The sequence below is a fragment of the Euleptes europaea genome, chromosome 5 (assembly GCF_029931775.1).
Source record: "Euleptes europaea isolate rEulEur1 chromosome 5, rEulEur1.hap1, whole genome shotgun sequence".
Lineage (NCBI taxonomy): Eukaryota > Metazoa > Chordata > Lepidosauria > Squamata > Sphaerodactylidae > Euleptes > Euleptes europaea.
In genome coordinates this window covers 6,626,128-6,643,619 of record NC_079316.1, presented here as the reverse complement: position 1 = coordinate 6,643,619, position 17,492 = coordinate 6,626,128, and positions in this window count along the sequence as shown.

Genomic DNA, 17,492 nt, shown 5'->3' with positions numbered 1-17,492 from the left:
GGCAGCATCAGGGGAAGGCCTTGGCCTTTATGCCCTGTTGCTGGACTTGCAGAGGAACTGGTCGGCCACTGTATGAGGCAGAATGCTGGACTAGGTGGACCAGTGGTCTGACCCAGCAGGGCTCATCTCATGGTATTACGAAGGTCTTGGTCTCTAGGACCTGTTGTTGGACTCCTCAGTAACTGGTTGGCCACTGTGTGAGACAGGATGTTGGACTGGATGGACCACTGGTCTGATCCAGCAGGGCTCTTCTGGTGTTCTTATGATTAATGAGACCAGTTCCCCTGGAGAGGCGGCTGCTTTGGAGGGTGGGTTCGATTGCATTATACCCTGCCAATGTCTCTCCCTTCCCTAAACCCCACCCTCCCCAGATTCCCCCACCAAATCTCCAGGAAATCCACAATCCGGAGTTGACAACCATGTCTGCACAGGTTGCAGCTTTGGGCTGGGAAATACCTGGAGATTTAAGGGGTGGACACTGTGGATGGCGGGGTTTGATGAAGGGAGGGACCTCAGCAGTCCACCCTCCAAAGCAGCCCTTTTCTCCTGGGGAACGGATCTGGGTCACCTGGAGATCAACTGTCATAGCGGGAGATCTTCAGGTGCCACCTGGAGGGTGGCAACCCTAGTTACAGCAATTTGCAAATAACTACCATGAGCCTGTGCACACTTCTGATTCAGATAAGAGCTCAGGCTAAGCATGTGTAATAAGAATGAACCCACGTTCTTCCCTGTTTGTCCCCGCGACCGTTTCTCTCCTGATTATACCTTGGGGGTCAGTAGTGGGAGGGAAGAGGTAGCCAGCCAGAGCAGAAAGGTCGGGGAGAAGCAGCCGCCTTCACAGCAAAAAAGGAGAGGTTTGGTTTGGGCAGCAGACGCAATCGACAACGGATGATTATGCCGTTCACACACTTATGACAGCCCAGAAATGCTAATTACAAATGAATAAGTCAGTTAAAGCGATTGTCCCCTGGTTTGGGAGGCTGTAGCTGTGTTAGAAAGAAAGAGGAAATGTCAAGGGAGCCACCAGAATGATACACTCAGCAGGGTGATATTCTCAGCTCTGTCAGCAGTACGGACACCCAAAGCAGAAGGAGGGCTTGCTTTTCAACAAATGGTCGGTCTGGATCCTAAATGACAGCGGGAGGTCTTGCGTTGAGGGAGAAGCAATCAGAGGTCTCCATCGGGAGCCTCCAGTGACTGTGCAGAAATTCATCCTCTGCTTGATCCAAATTCATGGTGATACATTTGGGTTTCAGCATCTACAGTCCAGAAGCAGAAAACATTTTTTGTGTAATCCACCTTGAGGCCAAGTGAGAAAGGCGGACTATAAATAACATAAACAAACAAACCCTATCAATAAGGTTTCCAACCTCCAAGTAGTGCTACAATATCACAACATCAAATATATACAGACAATTGTTGCTATCCCAAACAATTATATACAAAAGAAAAAATCCTATTTAATCCTGGATATGGATCCTAAAGTTTCATAAAGTTTTCATACTTTAGGATCCATTTCCAGGATTAAATAGGATTTTTTTCTTTTGTATATAATTGTTTGGGATAGCAACAATTGTCTGTATATATTTGATGTTGTGATATTGCAGCACTCAGTATATTCTGCACTTTGATATATTAATTCGCTCCTGTGCTAATTTCCAAACCTATAGGTACAAGTACAGAGGTGTTTTCTTTGATAGTAACCTCCAGGTAGTAGCTGGAGATCTCCTGCTATTACAACTGATCTGCCGATAGAGGTCAGTCCCCCTGGAGGCTCTATGGCATTAAAGTCCCTCCCCTCCCCAAACCCCGCCCTCTTCAGGCTCTGCCCCCAAAACCTCTCACCGGTAGTGAGGAGGGACCTGGCAACCCTACCTATCAAATACCTTCCCATTCCAAAACAGCCCACATTTTGTGCAGTGAAACCAGAAGCAAATAATTTGCTCCATTTCTCTGCCGGAAGCTCTCCCTTGCCTCGCTTCTCTTCCCCAACCAGTCCACCCCCCTCTCGCCCCACCTGCTGCCCCTCCACTGCTCCATGGGCATCTCCAAACTGGCAAGGTCATAACTCTGGCTGGGTCCCCATCCTGTCATGTGACTCTGATGTCACGTGACCTCTCGTCACGGGGTGGCCACTCAGTGGCCCATAGGGTCCCCCTCCTGGCATTAAAAGTGGGTCTTGGGTCTGGTAAGTGGTCGAACACCCTATGGCATATTTAAGACTGTGAGCTCCTCGGGGCTGGCATAGGGTTGCCACCCTTCCAGTTGGAGCATGGAGGTCTCCGGGAATTGCAACTAATCTCCATGCTACAGAGATCAGTCGCTAGGGTTGCCAGCTCCGGGTTGGAAAATACCTAGAGATTTTGAGGGAGGAGCCTGAGGAGGGTGGGGTTTGGGGAGGCGAGGGACTTCAGTGGGATATAATGCCATAGAGTCCACCTTCCAAAGTGGCCATTTTTCTCCAGGGAAATTGATCTCTGCCACCTGAAGATCAGTTGTAATAGGGGGAGAGCTCCAGCCACCACCTGGAGGTTGGCAACCCTATTATGTAGCGTGGGTGAAGCAGGAGGCAGAGATAATACAACATTGCTTTATTGTGACTACCGCTAGCTAACTCAGTGTGCATCGCACTTATATGCTCATTCAACCTTCCCGGCCAAACCACCCCCAGTATCCTATTGGGCGGCTACAGCCGTTCTAGCCAATAAGAGCACACAAGCCCTCGAGTCTGATTGGACAGTTACAGTCTTTCAGCCAATACGAACACACATCTCAGGAGCCTGGAGAAAACTCCAAGCTCTGTATAGATCACTGGTTCCCAACCAGGGGTCCGTGGACCCCCAGGGGTCCACGAGAACTAAATTAAGGTCCATGAAACAAAGTTATAAACCCATAATAAATTAATATTTTCAATTAAAAGTTCTCTATTATAAAAATATATATTCAAATATTATTCTAAGTTAAATGTTTAACTAACAGTTATGATTAAAGTTTATTTTCAAATTCTCTGAATTTTTATTTTGAACCTTGGGGTCCCTGCATTGAACAAAATACTCCTAGTGGTCCCTGGTCAAAAAAAGGTTGGGAACCACTGGTACAGATGCTGCTTCCACTGCATACATAACAAACCCTATCAGTTCCCCTGGAGGAAATGGCAGCTTTTGAGGGTAGACTGTAATGGCATGATACCCTGCCAAGGTCCTTTCCCTTCTCTCCACATGCTCCACCCCCAAACATCCAGGTATTTCCAACCAGGACTTGGCAACCCTTGCAGGGCCTGTCTTCCTGCGGGCTGTAAAACACCAAGTATGCCAATGACACTGAAAAAAATGGCCAGATTAATAAAATAATAAATAATTTAAAAAAGAATAAAAGACACCTCCATCTTTCAGAGTTGCACAGAAGGGGGGAAGTTCAAGAGATGCCTCCAGAGAAAAGGTCCCTGCTCAGTTTTCTCTCCTCCACCTTATGCGCTTTCAAAAGGTCCAAGTGGACGACCCACTTTGTAACCATAAGCCACATTTGAGGAGTCTTCCCAGTCTGGATATGACAGCTCTGAGAAAAGAAGCAGCACATTCTGAACATTTTGGGGCACTTTCTCATTAATGCGCTTTCATAAACAGAGGGCAACGGAGCCGACAGAACGGCTCCCCTTCTCAGCGGGAGGCCTCTCGCCTGGTTGTTAGGAAGATGACTCTTCTGTAAATCTCCATTTTGCACAAGGAGCCCGGCAAGAAAAGACATCATTAGTGGTAATGTGACAACCAAGAGCGCTTGATTTCTGCATGAGGCATAACATTTTCCCCTTCGGATCGCTTCATGGTTCAAGAGGGAGTTATAAGCATTTGAGTTACTAATTTTTCGACCAGCAAGTACAAAATCTTGCTAGAAAACACACCAGCTATTTGCTGGGCATGGTCTGTATTTTTTGGTACCTGTCCCTGGTGAAGCATACTTCATATTTTAATCTGTTTTTCTCTTTGGCACGGATGGGTTGCCTTTTAAAAGTTGGCTTAGTTTGCATTAGTGCATTAGAGTTGTCCAAGAATGGTCCAACCCTTCATTGTAGATTTCTGCATTTGTCTTCATTCACCTATCCTGCCTGGGTTTCATCCCTCTTCCCTCAGGTCTCTTAAGTCAAATCTCAGGGGCAGGGAGCAGATGCATCTTGACTGCAGCATGCACACATATAAATGAACAGCAGTTAGGGTTGCCAACCTCCAGGCGGCACCTGGAGATCTCCCGCTATTACAATTGAACTCCAAATGACCAAAATCAGTTCTCCTGGAGAAAATAGCTGCTTTAGAGGATGGACTTGATGGCATTATACCCTGCTGAGGTCCCACTCCTCCCCAAACCCCACCTCCCCAGGTTCCACATCCCAAATTAGGGTTGCCAGGTCCCTCTTTCCAGTGTGGTGTAGTGGTTAAGAGCGGTGGTTTGGAGCGGTGGACTCTGATCTGGAGAGCCGGGTTTGATTCCCCATTCCTCCACGTGAGCGGCGGGCGCTAATCTGGTGCAGAAAAGAGCAACCAAAATGATTAGGGGACTAGAGCAACTGCCCTATGGGGAGCGGTTAGGACGCTTAGGGCTGTTTAGCTTGGAAAAAAGGCGGCTAAGGGGAGACATGATAGAGGTCTATAAAATGATGCATGGTTTGGAGAGAGTGGACAGGGAGAAGTTTTTCCTCCCTCTCCCATAATACTAGAACGTAGGGTCAACTGCTAAAGCTGGAGGGTGAGAGATTCAAAACAGATAAAAGGAAGTATTTTTTCACACAACGCATAGTTAAATTGTGGAACTCTCTGCCCCAGGATGTGGTGATGGCTGCCAGCTTGGAGTGCTTTAAAAGGGGAGTGGACATGTTCATGGAGGAAAGGGCTATTCATGGCTATTAGTTTGAATGGATACTGGTCATGCTGCATACCTGTTCTCTCTAATATCAGAGGAGCATGCCTATTATATTAGGTGCTGTAGAACACAGGCAGGACAATGCCTCTGCAGTCGTCTTGTTTGTGGGCTTCCTAGAGGCACCTGGTTGGCCACTGTGTGAACAGACTGCTGGACTTGATGGGCCTGGGTCTGATCCAGCAAGGCCTTTCTTATGTTCTAATGTTCTTATGAACTGGATTTGTTTCCCCACTCCTACACACACAGCCAGCTGGGTGACCTTGGACTAGTCACAGCTCTGATAGAGCTCTCTAAGCCCCACCTACCTCACAGGGAGTTTGTTGTGGGGAGGGAAAGGGAAGGTATTTTCGAAGGCTTTCACGGTCAGAGTTCATTGGTTCTTGTAGGTTATCCGGGCTGTGTAACCGTGGTCTTGGAATTTTCTTTCCTGACGTTTCGCCAGCAACTGTGGCAGGCATCTTCAGAGGAGTAACACTAAAGGACAGTGTCTCTAAGGGAAGGTGATTGTAAGCCGGTTTGATTCTGCCTTAAGTGGTAGAGAAAGTCGGCATATGAAAACCAACTCTTCTTCTCTTCACCACTGGCAGGAGGTTTTTGGGGCAGAGGCTGAGGAGGGGGGGTTGGGGAGGGACTTCAATGCCATAGAGTCCAACTGCCAAAGTGGCCATTTTCTCCAGGGGAACGGATCTCTATTGGTTGGAGATCAGATGTAATAGCAGGAGATATCCAGCTACTACCTGGAGGTTGGCAACCCTACCCAAAATCTCCAGGTATTTTTCAACCCAGAGCTGGCAACCCTACCATTGGCGCATGCAGAATGTCTAGGCCCACATTACCTGACATCCTTCCCCCCCCTTAACTACCGATCCAGGTTGTCAATACTGCTGAGTTGTGTTTGTGTTGCTATTTTATTATAAATGCAATAAGAGCCATTCAGGGATGAAACATCCTGTTTTCTTGCACTGACTGTACAGGAAATAGTTTCCTATTATCGACAGCTGACTAATGACAAAGGTAGCACTCTCCGGGCAGAGGAAATGAGAACAAGGGGGAGTGAAAACAGCCCAAGTCCCAGTGAGAAGAAGGAATGTGAGAAGAGTAGGGTTGCCAACTACCAGGTGGTAGCTGGAGATCTCCTGCTTTTACAACTGATCTCCAGCCGATAGAGATCCGTTCCCCTGGAGAAAATGGCCGTTTGGGCAATTGGACTCTATGGCATTGAAGTCCCTCCTCTCCCCAAACCTCACCCTCCCCAGGCTCCGCCCCAAAAACCTCCCACTGGTGGCAAAGACCTGGCAACCCTAGAAAAGAGTGGTGTTCCACACAGGAATGTCCATAATTTAGAGGTTGTGATCGTCACCTTCTAGGTATTTAATTCTTTCAGAGCTCACACCTGGCAACTCTATGCAGCCAGACCAGTCCAGTATAACGGGAGAGCAGGGCAACCTCTGACAGAATCCGGAAAACATGGGCAAAATGCACGGAAATATGCAGGGAGAGGGAGGCGATCTCTGACAGTCAGGAAAGGCATAATCGAAACAAAGCACCCGAGCAGTCAGCCGGGGTGACCGTGGGAAACCAGCCCTGCATAAATGGCCGAGGAGTAGCGGGATAAACACATTTTAAGCAAATAAATATAAATACATAAATGAGCTCAGGGCCGCTGACATTGTCCCACAAGGATCCCTTCGTGCTTCACTGCAAGAGGTTGTCAAGTTTCAATCTTTTCCCAATTAGTTTTCTTATTAAAATGCAGAATTTCCAAAGTGTGCCACACAGGGATGAAGATGATTGGCACATGACTTGGATAGTCACAGAACTCAAAACCTCCACATGTTTATACCAAGATTACAACTAGGTCTGTAACAATTTGGGAAAAGGTAATCAACTTCTCTTGAAACAAACCCAGCAGCAATTTAGAGACTAACAAGATCTTCCAGGTATGAGGTTTCGAGAGTCAAAGTTCCCTTCATCAGATACGAGTAGGAATGGAGATCCCTGATCCCTTATATCCCTTTTAGAAGGCATAAGGGGTGTAGTAAAGAATGCTTGTAAAGGATGCAAAGGTACAATGTATGTTGTAATAAGGTTGATCAGAGCAGAGGGGAAATGCTTGTGCGGGCAGAAAATTCACATCTAAGAATCCCATGTCCCTATTCAACCCGGGGGGGGGGGGAGGCATTGTTTTGAGCTTGTGAATGACTCACGTTCAGCAATCTTCTCTTGAAGAGTCTCTGTTTGAGCTAGGCCACTCTTAGGTAAGCAATGGAATGACTTGGAAGTTTAAAATGTTCTCCCACTGGTTTTTGAGTGTTGTGGTGTTTAATGTCGGATTTATGTCCATTTATTCTTTTACAGTATCAGCAATACCCTAGCTTTTCTCTTAACTTGCCTCTGTCGCAGCAGTTCTGATACTGCCTGGAATCTGCTTGCATGTAAGACCAAGTAATCCAGTAGGTCTACATTGCATCGTGAATGGTCTGGAGGCAGCAGGCATTAAAAACTGTTCCCTCAGGCCCTGAAAAATTGGGTGTTCGTCCTCCCCACCCATGCATACATTTTTAGTGTTTGGGGTGCATTATTTATTTATTCATTTTGTAGGGAACATCCTGACTTGGGTTGCCAACTCTGGGTTTAGAAATACCTGGAGATTTGTGGGTGGAATCTAAGAGGGTGGGGTTTAGGGAAGGGAGGGAATTCAGTAGGGTATAATGCCGTGCAGTCTACCTTCCGAAGCAGCCAGGAGAAGTGGAATCAGTGTTTTAGATAAATTAATAATAAACAAACAAGTCATCTATGCAGTCTGATTAGTTGTAATTCTGGGAGAGCTCCAGCTCCCACCTGGAGGTTGGCATCCCTAATCCAGCCTCATGAAGCAGTTTGGAGAATTCAAAACTTGCACACAGTTTTTGTGCAGATAAAAATAAAATGAAATTATACAACTGTTGTTTTTTGGCTACCTCTGTTAGGTTTACCGTCTCAGCAATTTCCCAGATTTTCATTAACCGTTTCCTAATTGGGGCCGTTATCATTGATCACCATTTAGAGGCAAAGGAAAATTTTAGCAGCTATTAAAAGGTTTTAAATTGGAAAGTGATGTTCCTGTATTTGCAAGAGAATGATAAAATTTGTCCAGGTTGAAACATAACATCCAAATACTTGCAGTGCAACAGGGGAAAATTTGAAAGGGGGTGCCGAAAATGCGGGAGGGGGGGTATTTCTTTCCCTCACATGCAAGGCCATGTGTTTGCAGAGGAGAACGCTTTAGATCTGGGCTAATATATGCACAAGCTCAAAGTAACCAGATAACTTCATATTTTATATGGCAACTCTCCCATTTGCATTAATTACAATGACTTTCCTTCATGAATGCTAAATCGTGAAAAAGAAACTCATTCTGCATGTTTTACAAATAACCTACAGATGGAAGGAAAGACTATTTTTTCTCACATAGATACCCACCTGATCCCTCCTTCCAGTTAAGTAGTAAACTTACATCTTCCAGACCCTGGTGGGCACTTAAAGGAAACCATTTATTTATTAGTTGATTTAAAACATTGTGTCATGGGTAAACCAATGCCCACTGTTCTCCCCCCCCCCCCCACTGCCAATTGGCCCTGCAGTGCCGGCTTGTAGCACCTCAGGAGCCGCCATGCTCAGCTAGCTCCAGGGCCATTTCCACTTCCTGTGGATGGCAACCCTGGAATTTAGTAAAGTGCAATTGGGGGAGGGCAGCAGTCAAGCTTTGAGAATGGGGGCGTTTCAAGTAGCGGACTCTAATCTGGAGAACTGGGTTCGATTCCCCACTCCTCCACATGAAGCCTGCTGGGTGACCTCAGGCCAGTCACAGTTTTCTCAGTAGGGTTTCCAGCTCCGAGTTGGGAAATACCTGGAGGCTTTTGGGGGTGGGGTTTGGAGAGGGGGCGGAGTTTGGGGAGGGGAGAGACTTCAATGCCATAGAGTCCAATTGCCAAAGCAGCCATTTTCTCCAGGTGAACTGATCTCTATCGGCTTGAGGTCAGTTGGAATAGCAGGAGGTCTCCAGCTAGTACCTGGAGGTTGGCAACCCTATATCTCAGAACTCTCTCAGCCCCACCTACATCACAAGGTGTCTGTTGTGGGGAGAGGAAAGGAAGGTGATTGAAAGCCGGTTTGAGATTCCTTTTGGTAAAGCTGGGAATAAAAACCAACTCTTCTTCTTCTCCTCCTCCTCCTCCTCCTCCTCCTCCTCCTCCTCCTCCTCCTCCTCCTCCTTCTTCTTCTTCTTCTTCTTCTTCTTCTTCTTCTTCTTCTCCTCCTCCTCCTCCTCCTCCTCCTTCTTCTTCTCCTCCAACATTGGAGGGGCAGCAATCGCAGCCCAAGCTTTCTGCCCCTCCACCCCCAACAAAAAATCCCTCCTGGGGAAGCTTCCAGGAATAGCACACCAGACATCAGGCATGATGCTTGGCTTGTACAACATGGAAAAAATTCCCGTCATCACGAGAGACACCAGAATGGATGGTTCCCCCCCCCCCCCAGTGAGTTAACTTGGGGGAAGAGATGACTGCAAGCCAGAGAATCTCATCCCTTCTGTTTGTCTCCCCCCCACCCCTGCATTGGCTTCCCCTCCTATTCCTAGGACGGCCGGTCCTGCTTTCTGCGGCCGTATTTGTTGCCCTTCCAGAGGCATGATTTACAGCCTCAGCGTTGGATTAAAAGCCCATCCATCCAAGGAGGCTTCATCGGCCTTGTAAGACTCTCTTCAAGGCCGCTTTCGGGGAAAGTGACATCTTATTTTTCTTGCAGCGGTGGACAGAAACACAGCTGGGTTGTCTCATATATTTTGGCCCGTGATAAAGAGCAGGAAAAACAATCCAGGTATATCGACTCCTTCCGGAATTTATTTCCCATGCTGCAGACATTGTTTATAAAAATCGGAACACCTTTGTCCCAAACGGGGAAAGGCCAACAGATGAGGGCTATTGTTTTCCCTTTAAAAAACCCACACTTTTATTTTGCGGAAAACGGAATTCAATTGGCATATTATTTTAAATGGATTTTACGCCCTTTGATTAGGGCTGCCAGCCAGCCGCCAGGTGGGGCCCTGAGATTTCCCAGATCAGATTTCCATTTAGGGTTGCCAGGTCCCTCTTCGCCACCGGCAGGAAATTTTTTGGGGGCAGAGCCTGAGGAGGGTTTTGGGGAGGGGAGGGGCTTCAATGCCATAGAGTCCAATTGCCAAAGCGGTCATGTTCTCCAGGGCAACTGATCTTTGTCGGCTGGAGATCAGGTGGAATTCTGAGACACCTCCAGGCCCCACCTGGAGATTGGCAAGCTTATTCCCCATCCTGCATCAGATGTAGCACAATCTAAACCCTTGAGGCCCGATTTGTCGTAAAGTCAAGAAGATGGCAAGAATGCATAGGTGCCTACAGTCCCGATTCATCAGTTATTATTTATCCACACAGCCTTCACCCTCGGTCTCGGCTAATAAGGCCCCCAGAACTGCTTACCGTCTTTCAGTCAAACGAAACGGTTCCAGGAAATTTCAAGCAATTCAGCCCCAGCATTAAAAAATAAATGGCAATGCTGAATAACAAAAATAACAGCACGCGTTTAAAAATGATGAAGAAAGACAGAGCAGTGGAATAAGCAATTTGGAAGGTTGGTTAAAAGTACTAAACAGGGTTGTGGCGAGGCTTGGATGTCAACATGGCCGGGCCGGGAGGGACACCAGGCCATCAGCACCAGAGTGACTTTTAGGGACCCTCTGTTGACAAGAACTAAGAGAGAAATAAAAAGGGGGGGGGTTCAACTTATGCCCTCCTCCGGTATGAGACCTCCTCTAGGATTGGAGGAGGAGGTAACAGGTGCAAATAATGTTAAAGTCAGCAGAAAAATGCAAGGTCACTTTCAACTATAGATGACATTCCCTCAATTTTTTTTAAATCCCTGCATGCAGTAATGTAGCATATCAGGAAGAAATGTTTAGCAGCATTCTCCTGTCCGATGAATAGGGTTGCCAGCTCCGGGTTGGGAAATACCGGGAGGTTTTGGAGACTGAGCCTGAGGAAGGCAGGGTTTGGGGAGGGGAGGGACTTCAATGCCATAGAGTCCAATTGCCAAAGCGGCCATTGAAGTCCCTCCCCTCTCCAAACCCCGCCCTCCTCAGGCTCCACCCCAAAATCTCCAGGTATTTCTCAACCCGGAGCTGGCAGCCCTAGCTGGGGCATTCCTGCTGCTGATCCAGGCCTGTAACACGCGGATAATGAGAAGGCAATTTTGAGTACAACTTGGGCAGGGCTGTCAAGCAGACTGCAAAGATTATGCCATGTATTTACAGTTACTGAAAGCGTGTTAAATGAGGTAATATTTTCTTTTTCATTTGGACTGACATATTCAGGCTCGTTTCCAGTATGAGAGGTGGGAAGCCGCAGGGCAGAGCCGCACCCTGGCCGCTTTTGAAGAAGCCACCGGTAATGAAGGAGAATCAAACTGGAGGCAGCAGTAACATATCAAGTGTTTGCTCCAGAGTTTCTGAATGGTAGAGCTGCAAGTAGCAGAAGCAGTCTAGCAGAGAAGTAAGCATTTGGGACACCAGTGGCTGAAATCTCCTTTCAATGAACACAGCTATGCTCAATTTATCCCAGATTTTACCACTCTGACAGGTGTCAATCAAGAGGTTAACTCGTTTTTTTGCATTTTTGCATATATGTATTTAATATTATCCTGACCTAGACGGCCCAAGCTAGTCCAATCTTGTCAGCTATCTGAAGCTAAGCAGGGTTGGCCCTGGTTAGTACTTGGATGGGAGACCACCAAGGAAGTCCAGGGTTGCTATGCAGAGGCAGGCAATGGCAAACCACCTCTGTTGGTCTCTTGCCTTGAAAACCCTACGGGGTCACTGTAAGCTGGCTGTGATTTGCTGGCACTTTCCACCACCACCACCACCACCGAGGATCCTGCCCTAACTTGGATGGCCCAGGCTAACCCGATCTCATCAGATCTCAGAAGCTAAGCAGGGTCAGCCCTAGTTAGTCCAGGACTGCTACGCAGAGGCAGGCAATGGCAAACCAACTCTGCTAATCTCTTGCCTTGAAAACCAAACAGGGTCGCCATAAATCAGGTGCAACTTGAGGGTACTTTCCCCTGACCTAGATAGCCCAATCATATCAGCTCTCATAAGCTAAACAGGGTTGGCCCTGGTTAGCACTTGGATGGGAAACCACTAGGAAATCCAGGGTTGATACACAGAGGCAGGCAATGACAAATTGGCTCTATATGTTTTTTGCCCTGACCTGGATGGCCCAGGGTAGCCTGATCTCATCAGAGCTCTGAAGCTAAGCAGTTAGGGTTGCCAACCTCCAGGTACTAGCTGGAGATTTCCTGCTGTTACAACCGATCTCCAGCCGATAGAGAACATTTCACCTGGAGAAAATGGCCACTCTCACAATTGGATTCTATGACATTGAAGTCCCTCCCGCCCCTACAGCCCGCCCTTCTCAGGCTCCGCCCCAAAAATCTCCAGGTATTTCCAACCCCGGAGCTGGCAACCCTATAAGTAGGGTTGCCAGGTCCTTCTTCGCCACCGGCGGGAGGTTTTTGGGACAGAGCCTGAGGAGGGCGGGGTTTGGGGAGGGACTTCAATGCCATAGAGTCCAATTGCCAAAGCGGCCATTAACTCCAAGTGAGCTGACCTCTATCGGCTGGAGATCGGTTGTAATAGCGGGAGATCTCCTGCTAGTTCCTGGAGGTTGGCAACCCTACCTATAAGCAGTGTTGGCCATGGCTAGTACTTGGATGGAAGACTACCAAGGAAGAACAGGGCCTCTACCCAGAGGCAGGCTATGACAAACCTCCTCTGTTTGCCTCTCGTCTTGAAAACCCTACAGGATCACCATAATTTGGCTGCCACTTGATGGCACTTTCCACCATTTAATATTAGCAGGAAGCAATCCAAATTGAGATTTTCTTTTAAAAAAAAAAACTGTTACAGAGCCAATTTCTGCAAACATTTCTGGAACAGCCTCCCTGAGCCCCTTGGAAGATTAAAAAAATGGATTCGATAGATACGGAAACAACAAAAAATTCTGCCTAGATTGCTGCTGTTCAGATACTGGCAGCTGCATCCAGCTGCCGTACCAAAGAGCGATCGTTCCCGCTCAAAACAAAACATCCAGCTGGAAAGACAACTGTGAGCCAGCTGCTTCGCTATAATGGCCCACAAAGAACCTGGAATCTGTCCCACGGCTAATACTTGGCTCTGCGACGCCCGCGGGGATCTGAGCTGATTAGAGGGCAGGGTGAACTCAAGAGAGGCAAGCGCCCGTTGAGTCGAATCAAACCGAAGGACGCAGCATCGTCTTCTGAATTCAGGCCCGCAGAGGTTGCTCTGGGAACGGCTCCCTCGAGAAGAGGGAGGCAACCATGGTTCCCAATAGCTGAGTCGTTACTTTCCTCCGATGTGCAGCTTCGACAGGCCTCTGCTCAGCTGGTCGGGGTCTGCCAGCAGCAAGAGGGGGGGGGGAAACAATTGCTGGTGTTGTTACACTTGGCTTCAGTGCGGGGGTTTGGATTCAGTGCGGAGGTTTGGATTCAGTGCAGGGGTTTGGATTCAGTGCGGGGGTTTGGATTCAGTGTGGAGGTTTGGATTCAGTGCAGGGGTTTGGATTCAGTGCGGAGGTTTGGATTCAGTGCAGGGGTTTGGATTCAGTGGGTTTGGATTCAGTGCAGGGGTTTGGATTCAGTGCAGGGGTTTGGATTCAGTGTGGAGGTTTGGATTCAGTGCAGGGGTTTGGATTCAGTGGGTTTGGATTCAGTGCGGAGGTTTGGATTCAGTGCAGGGGTTTGGATTCAGTGCGGAGGTTTGGATTCAGTGCAGGGGTTTGGATTCAGTGCAGGGGTTTGGATTCAGTGCAGGGGTTTGGATTCAGTGCGGAGGTTTGGATTCAGTGCAGGGGTTTGGATTCAGTGCAGGGGTTTGGATTCAGTGCAGGGGTTTGGATTCAGTGCGGAGGTTTGGATTCAGTGCAGGGGTTTGGATTCAGTGCGGGGGTTTGGATTCAGTGCGGAGGTTTGGATTCAGTGCAGGGGTTTGGATTCAGTGCGGAGGTTTGGATTCAGTGCAGGGGTTTGGATTCAGTGGGTTTGGATTCAGTGCAGGGGTTTGGATTCAGTGCAGGGGTTTGGATTCAGTGCGGAGGTTTGGATTCAGTGCAGGGGTTTGGATTCAGTGGGTTTGGATTCAGTGCGGAGGTTTGGATTCAGTGCAGGGGTTTGGATTCAGTGCGGAGGTTTGGATTCAGTGCAGGGGTTTGGATTCAGTGGGTTTGGATTCAGTGCAGGGGTTTGGATTCAGTGCAGGGGTTTGGATTCAGTGCGGAGGTTTGGATTCAGTGCAGGGGTTTGGATTCAGTGGGTTTGGATTCAGTGCGGAGGTTTGGATTCAGTGCAGGGGTTTGGATTCAGTGCGGGGGTTTGGATTCAGTGCGGAAGTTTGGATTCAGTGCAGGGGTTTGGATTCAGTGCGGGGGTTTGGATTCAGTGCGGGGGTTTGGATTCAGTGCGGGGGATTGGATTCAGTGCAGGGGTTTGGATTCAGTGCGGAGGTTTGGATTCAGTGCAGGGGTTTGGATTCAGTGCATAGGTTTGGATTCAGTGCGGGGGTTTGGATTCAGTGCGGAGGTTTGGATTCAGTGCAGGGGTTCACGTTCATTTGCTGGTTTATTGAAACAGACCAGTTCTTTCCGGAACAAGTTCTCCATCAGGACCTTTGTGTCTCAAGTCCTTTATACATGGGTACTTGGACTTAAGTTCGCCCCCGGACTGACTCGGTTGTTCCTTGGAGTTTTGCATGAGTTTTCTGTCCCTCAGAGACAACCTCGCGCCCAGATCTCTCAAATCCCGGGTCTTCCCATTGCTGTGAAATCCCAGTTTTTTAATTCTGAGGTTTTTACATCAGCAAATCGAAGCCCATGAGAAACAGCATGGTGTCGTGATTAATAGTGGTGGTTTCGAGCAGTGGACTCTGAACTGGAGAACCAGGTTTGATTCCCCACTCCTCCCCATGAGTGGCGGAGGCTAATCTGGTGAACCGGGTTGGTTTCCCCACTCCTACACATGAAGCCAGCTGGGTGACCTTGGGTTACTCACAGCTTTCTTAGAGCTCTCTCAGCCCCACCTACCTCACATGGTGTCTGTTGTAGGGAGGGGAAGGGAAGTTGTCTAGAATAATTTCTAGAATAATGTCTTTATTATATGATAATTTTGCTTAGGCTCCCTTCCATCTCTCAAAAATGCACCAGCTGAGGAATTTTTACAGGTGCTCTCCAGCGTAGAACGTATACTGCCCTGCCTAATGATGACACAAAAAACCCTTAAAAGGAATCTGTCTTGCTTTCGTTCCTCGAATTCCGGAGATCAGCCTTGTTAATATCTTCTTCCAGACTGCTCTTTCCGTGTTTAGTTTGTCCTGACAGTTGACCCCAGGTGCCTAGCCAACACCTGTACATTTGCATATCCAGATGTGGTAATGGAAAGCACTGTCAAGTCGTGGCCAACTAATGTCGACCCTGTAGGGTTTTCAAGGCGAGAGACCTTCAGAGGTGGTTTGCCATTGCCTGCCTCTGCATAGCAACCCTGGACTTCCATAGTCGTCTCCCATACCTGCTTAGGTGAGAGCCAGCGAGGTGTAGTAGTTAAGAGCAGTGGTTTGGAGTGGTGGATTCTGATCTGGAGAACCGGGTTTGATTCCCCACTCCTCCACATAAGCAGCAGACGCTAATCTCGCGAACCGGGTTCGTTTCCCACTCCTCCACATGAAGCCGGCTTGGTGACCTTGGGCTAGTCACAGCTCTCTGAGAGCTCTCTCAGCCCCGCCTATCCCACAGGATGTCTGTTGTGGGAGGGGAAGGGAAGGTGATTGTAAGCCGGTTTGATTCTGCCTTAAGTGGTAGAGAAAGTCGGCATATAAAAACCAAGTCTTCTTCTTAGCTTCCGAGATCTGACAAGATTGGGCTAGCATGGGCTGTCTCTCTGTGTGTGTTAAGTGGCGTCAAGTCACTTCCGACTTATGGTGACCCTATGAATCTAGGTCAGAGGAAAGTGCCATCAAGTTGATGCCTACTAATGTCAACCCTGTAGATTTTCAAAGCAAGAGAAGTGCAGAAGTCGCCTGCCATTGCCTGCATCTATGTCGCCACCTTGGACTTCCTTGGTGGTCTCCCTTCCAAGTGGTCTCCCATCCTGGAACGTGTCCAAAGGAGGGCAACAAAGGGCGAAAAAGCATGGTCGCTTTATCCTCCTTTAATCCCTGTTTTAGCCAGGATCGAACGCACATTAGGCGAAACGCATGTGTTCGATCCTGGCTGAATCCTGGCTGAAACAGGGATTAAAGGAGGATAAAGCGACCATGCGTTTTCGCCCAAAGATGGTGAGGGGTCTGGAGACCAAGACCTACGAGGAAAGGTTGAAGGAGCTGGGTATGTTTAGCCTGAAGAGGAGAAGACTAAGAGGGGATATGATAACCATGTTCAAGTACTTGAGGGGCTGTCATATAGAGGAGGGTGTAGGGTTGCCAACTCTGGCTTGGGAAATTCCTGCAGATTTGGGGGCAGAGCCTGAGGCAGGCAGAATTTGGGGAGGGGAGGGAGCTCAGGGGGGAGATGATTGCATCGAGTTCACCCTCCAAAGCTGCCATTTCCTCCAGGGAAATTGATCTCTGTTGTCTGGAGATCAGCTCCAGCCACCTCCTGGAGGTTCACCACAAGAAAAGAAGGCTCAGTGCTGTAAGGATAATTGGAGCAACCCAAAACAGCACTATAACACTATAAAGCAAATAAGTGAATTTTATAAAGTGCAAAGTGAATAAATATATACAGCATATACAAAAGGAGTACAAACAGATACAAAATTTACACTAACAATCCAATAAATATGACTTATCAAGAAGATGCCAAAGATCCTAATTCAACAGGTAAGTTCAAATATTCAACCAATTAAGGTATCATTTGATATTAGAATTTTTTGAGTCTTTCAAATTCTTTTTAGGTTGCAGTTATTGGAACAAAGCCACAGGAAAAAGATGTCGGAAGTGTCGTCTAGATTGGGACCACGTTTCGCATATGGCTTCTTCGGTGACCTGTATCTGTGTATCACAAATGCATGTATTCAACCAACAAATCAACACCTACAATATACATTAAAACACCTGTATTTTACACTTTACCCAAAGTGCATAAAACTACTCGCCCCCCCCCCCCGGTCGTCCTATTATTTCCGGCTCGGGATCACTTCTAGAACCTATTGCCCAGTTCCTAGACTATTATTTAAAACCTTATGCTTCTTCCACCTCTTCGTTTCTTCTAGATTCCCGAGATTTTATTTTTCAATTTATTCACTTTGCACTTTATAAAATTCACTTATTTGCTTTATAGTACCTCCTGGAGGTTGGCAACCCTACCCAGGGGTGTATCGCTGTCCCTCACTCCTCTCAGGCTAATTTTTAGGTCTTTTATGCATGGCTGTTTCCCTCACCATCACCCCTCCAACGACTTTGGGTCTTTGTGTTGACTATGCATGCCGTTCCCGACCGTCAGAGG